The 4,924-nt window shown below is 46.9% G+C and overlaps 4 protein-coding genes across 4 annotated transcripts in view; 2 read left to right on the top strand and 2 right to left on the bottom strand.

Moving 5' to 3' along the window:
* Positions 1 to 4,924, top strand: part of LOC148144968 (uncharacterized) — a 293,614-nt gene that overhangs the window by 146,302 nt on the left and 142,388 nt on the right. The gene's annotated exons all lie outside the window — the stretch shown is intronic.
* Positions 1 to 4,924, bottom strand: part of LOC148144970 (uncharacterized) — a 219,692-nt gene that overhangs the window by 127,107 nt on the left and 87,661 nt on the right. The gene's annotated exons all lie outside the window — the stretch shown is intronic.
* The window catches only part of LOC148144973 (uncharacterized), an 84,656-nt gene that overhangs the window by 41,100 nt on the left and 38,632 nt on the right, over positions 1 to 4,924 (bottom strand). The gene's annotated exons all lie outside the window — the stretch shown is intronic.
* The window catches only part of LOC148144974 (uncharacterized), a 271,778-nt gene that overhangs the window by 21,578 nt on the left and 245,276 nt on the right, over positions 1 to 4,924 (top strand). The window lies entirely within an intron of this gene.

Genomic DNA, 4,924 nt, shown 5'->3' on the forward strand with positions numbered 1-4,924 from the left:
ATATTGAGTAGCCATTACTGGTTATTAAATACAAACTCTGTGAAAGGAAATATTGATAAAGCTTGATCTTAGTTGCTGCAGCCGAAGCTCCAGCGAAGGAAACTGGCCGCGGGCACACTTCCGGTTTCGGGATGGCCACGCCCCCGGGTGTGTTCCCGCCCCCTCCTCCGCCAAAGCGATACGTTAATCCCGCCCCTTCCGATCTCAGCTCATAAGCCCGCCCCTTCCGGAAGCAGCTCGTAAGCCCACCTCTGGGAGCCAAACCTCTTTCCTCCAAGCGCACCAACCGCCGCCCTTTCGCCGCGGACTCCGCGCAAGTCAAAACCACGCCCCCTGCCCGCACGTGCAACCGCCCACAAAGCCGCCTGCCTCCAGACTCGACGCCCGCACAGCCCGCTGACCCTTGCCCCGCCTACTATCGCACGACCCTGTCAGGAGACACACTGCGCCAATGAGCACTGCCCTCCCGCTAAACCCCACCCACCCAGGTGTATTTGGAAGCACTAGCTTCTGCAGCGCTGCTCCTTCTAAGGGTCACTGTGCTGCAGGATCATAAGACACAGAATTAATAGCAAAACAACAGTGTCATGCAACCGATGCAATATTTGGAACAAACCTGGACCGCTGCTGAGTCCTTCATCTTTTAGAAGGGGTTTCAGGTTTCCGTTCATCAATCTATAAATTCCAGAACTTTAGATCAGATTCCCTACTGTATGGAAACAGGCCCATCGGCTCAACAAGTCCACACCGACCCACCGAAGAGCAAAACACCCAACCCCATTCCCTGTCACCCAACACTACGGGGCAATTTAGCGTGGCCAATTCACCCTAACCCGCACATCTTTGGACTGTGGGAGGATACCCGCGCAGAGGTGGGGGGGAATTGAACCCAGGGCTCTGGCGCTGTGAGGCAGCAGTGCTAACCACAAAAAAAACACAAGATTTTCTGTTTTTCAGTGGCAGCTGCATTCCAGGAGTGGGGAGTCACTGATTTGAGTTTTTAAATTTGAAGTCGGAGAGTAGAGGTTTCTGGGAGAGGAGGGACGACTTATTTGTATTTCCTTCTTGCTGCATCAGTCAGTGGGTACTGTTGAGGGGGGAAAACGACCTACCAGGGGTATGCACTGGGGCCCAGGTCTCTGGCACAGAGCCTGTCGCTGTTGCACCAGAAGGGAAGGAGGGAAACGAAGAGAGTGTTAGTCATTGGGGACTCGATAGTTAGAGGGTCAGATAGAAGGTGTGTTGGGAACAAACAAGACTCGCGGTTAGTGTGTTGCCTCCCAGGTGCCAGGGTGCGTGAAGTCTCGGATCGTATCTTTGGGGTCCTGAAGGGAGACGGCTTCCAACCCCAAGTCATGGTCCATGTAGGTACCAACAACATAGGTAGAAATGTGAGAAACAGAACTCACTCACAAATCAATCAGCCTGAGACAAAGCCTTGGAAACAAGAACAATTTATTATAGTCTTGCAAGTACCGGACGCTTCTGCAATCAAGCAGAAATGCGCGCCTAAACAGAGCCTGTTAGCTTTCTTATTGAGTTTACAAGTTGCGGAATCACGCCTCCCTTTTCCCATCCTATCATAAGCCGATTACCTCACTTTTCAGTTATTTTCTATTCTGGCCATCCTGCTGTCCTTGTCTGCATTCTTTGTTACAGCTTGTTCTTTTATCCAGTTTCTCTTATCTTACTATAAGCTTTATTGTGAAATGCCCCTGTTGCTTCTTTTTGTGGTCAACTACAACACTTTAAAGTTATTCCCTCGCTTAAAACTATTCTCTTTAAAAGACCCTCTATATTCATTAAAGTCTTAGCCTTAACTATGCGACATGCTACAAGAATTCCACGACCGTTTGTATAATGTTCCCCTTCATTTCCCCCACTACACCCCCTCACCTGGTGGTGCTATTTGGGTGGGTTTAAACTAGCTCAGCAGGGGGATGGGAACCGGGGGTGTAGCTGTATTGCACAGGAGGATGAGAGTAGGAAGGACAGGGACAGGATTTCAGGGTCACAGGAATGTGCTGGCAGACAGTGAAGTGGTTTGAAGTGTGTCTACTTCAACGCCAGAGTATCCACAATAAGGTAGGTGAGCTTGCAACACGGCTAGGTACCTGGGACTTGGATGTTGTGGCCATTTCGGAGACATGGAGAGAGCAGGGTGAGGAATGGATGTTGCAGGTTCCAAGGTTTTGATCTTTCATTAAGAACAGCCAAGGCGGTAAAAGAGGGAGAGGCGTGGCCTTGTTAGTCAAGGATAGTATAACGGTGGCTGACAGAACTTTTGATGAGGACTCATCTACTGAGGTAATGTGGGCTGAGGTTAGAAACTGGAGAGGAGAGGTCACACTGCTTGTAGTTTTTCTTTAGCCTCCGCAGGATGGTCATTATGGGGGACTTTAACTTCCCCAACATTGACTGGAAATGCTTTCACTCTTGTACATTGTATGGATCAGTTTTTGCCCAGTGTGTGCAGGAGGGCTTTCTGACACAGTATGTCGAAGGGCTGACCACAGGGGAGGTCACACTGGATCTGGTGCTTGGTAATGAACCAGGCCAGATGTTTGATTTAGTGGAAGGTGAGCACTTTGGAGAGAGTGACCATAATTCACTTCGGTTTCATTTAGCGATGTAAAAGGATCCGAACATGCCACAGGTCAAGAGTTATCGATGGGGCAAGGGCAATTATAATGCAATTAGGCAAGACTTAGAATGCATACAATAGGGTAGCAAAATGCAGGGGATGGGAACAATTGAAGTGTGGAGCTGGTTTAAGGAAAATATATTGTGTGTCCTTGATAGGTATGTTCCTGTCAGGAAGTGATAAGGTAAGGGAACCATGGTTTACAAGAGAAATTGCATCTCTCGTTACAAAGAAGGCAAGGTGGTTCAGATGAGGCGATGGAGAGTTACAGATCAGCTAGGAAGGATTTAAACAGAGAGTTAAGAGCAAAGAGAGGACATGAGCAGTCTTTAACACACAAAGGAGAACCTAAAGCTTTCTATAGGTTTGTGAGGAATAAAAGGATGATTAGGGTAGGAGTAGGGCCAGTCAAAGTCAGAAGTGGGAAGTTGAGTATGGGCCCTGTGGAGATTGGAGGTGTTAATGAATATCTCTCATCGGTCTTCACTCAGGAAAAGGAGAATATTGTAGAGGAGAAGAATGAGGTACGAGATATTAGACTCGAAAGGATCAAGGTTAGTTGCACACAGGTGTTGTCTACTTTCACTCCTTCTAGAATTGATAAGTGCCCTGGACCGGATGGGATTTATCCAAGGATTCTCTGGGAAGCAAGGGAGGAGATAGCAGAGCCTTTGGCTTTGATATTTGAGTTGTTATTGTCTACAGGCTTCGTACCAGAGTGGAGGATTGCAAATGTTTTGTCCTTGTTCAAGAAGTGCAGCAGAGATGCCCCAGGTAATTATAGACCAGTGAGCCTTACTTCTGTTGAAGGAAAGCTTTTGAAAAGGAACATTAGAGATAGGATTTATAATCATCCAGCAAGCAACAATTTGATTTCAGATAGTCAACATGGTTTCATCAAGAGCAGACGTGTCTCACAAACCGTATTGAGTTCTTTGAGAAGGTGACCAAGCATGTAGATGAGGGTAGGGCAGTTGACGTGGTGTACATGGACCTCTGTAAAGCCTTTGATAAAGTTCCACATGGTATGCTGTTGGAGTAAATGCAGAGGCATAGGATTGAGGGTGATTTAGCAGTTTGGATTACAAACTGGGCTTTCTGAAAGAAGGCAGCGAGTGGTGGTTTATGGAAAATATTCAGCCTGGAGTCCTTTTACTAGTGGTGTACCACAAGGATCTATTTTGGGACGACTGCGGTTTGTCGTTTTTTTAAATGGCTTAGACACAGGCATAAGTGGATGGATTAGTAAATTTGCAGACGAAACTAAAGTTGGAAGAGTACTGCACAGTTTGGAAGAATGTTATAGGTTGCAGGGAGACTTGGATAAACTGCAGAATTGGGCTAAGAGGTGGCAAATGGAGTTCAATGCAGCTAAATGTGAGGTGATTCACTTTGGGAAGAATAACAGGAAGGCAGTGATCTTGGAGTCCATGTGCACAGATCCCTGAAAGTTGCCACTCAGGTGGATAGTGCTGCTAAGAAGGCATACGGTGTGTTAGATTTCATTGGGTAGAGGGATTCAGTTCCAGAACCGCAATATCATGCTGTAACTATACAAAACACTGGAGCAGCCACACTTGGAATATTGTGTATAGTTCTGGTACCCATATTTCAGGAAGGATGTGGGAAGCATTGGAAAAGGTGCACAGGAGATTTACCAGGTTGTTGCCTGGTCTGGAGGGAGGATCTTATGAGGAAAGGCTGATAGACTTGGGTCTGTTCTCATTGGAAAGAAGGCGGCTAAGGGGGGATTTGATAGAGATATATATAAGATGATCAGAGGATTAGATAGGGGAGACAGTGAAAGACTTTTTCCGAGGATGGTGACATCAGCTTCCCAAAGTGAATCACCTCACATTTAGCTGCATTGAACTCCATTTGCCACCTCTCAGCCCAATTCTGCAGTTTATCCAAGTCCCCCTGCAACCTGTACAAATTGAGGGGTGATAGATTTAAGACAGATATCAGAGGCAAGTTCTTTATGCAGAGAATGGTAAGGGCGTGGAATGCCCTACCTGCTAACGTAGTCAACTCAGCCACATTAGGGAGATTTAAACAATCCTTAGATAAGCGCATGGTTGATTTTGGGATAGTGTAGGGGAACGAACTGAGAATAGTTCACAGGTCAGCGCAACATCGAGGGCCGAAGGGCCTGTTCTGCACTGTATTGTTCTTTGTTCTATGTTCTAAACTTAGTGCAGGAGTCTGAACGAAATGAGCAGCTTTCAATCAAACACCTCTTGGAGCTCAAAGCTTTCAATGAGAGTCTGAGCCCGGTGG

The sequence above is a fragment of the Chiloscyllium plagiosum genome, unplaced genomic scaffold, assembly GCF_037043375.1.
Source record: "Chiloscyllium plagiosum isolate Xiang-an unplaced genomic scaffold, Cpla_swu_hap1 HiC_scaffold_27, whole genome shotgun sequence".
Classification (NCBI taxonomy): Eukaryota; Metazoa; Chordata; class Chondrichthyes; order Orectolobiformes; family Hemiscylliidae; genus Chiloscyllium; species Chiloscyllium plagiosum.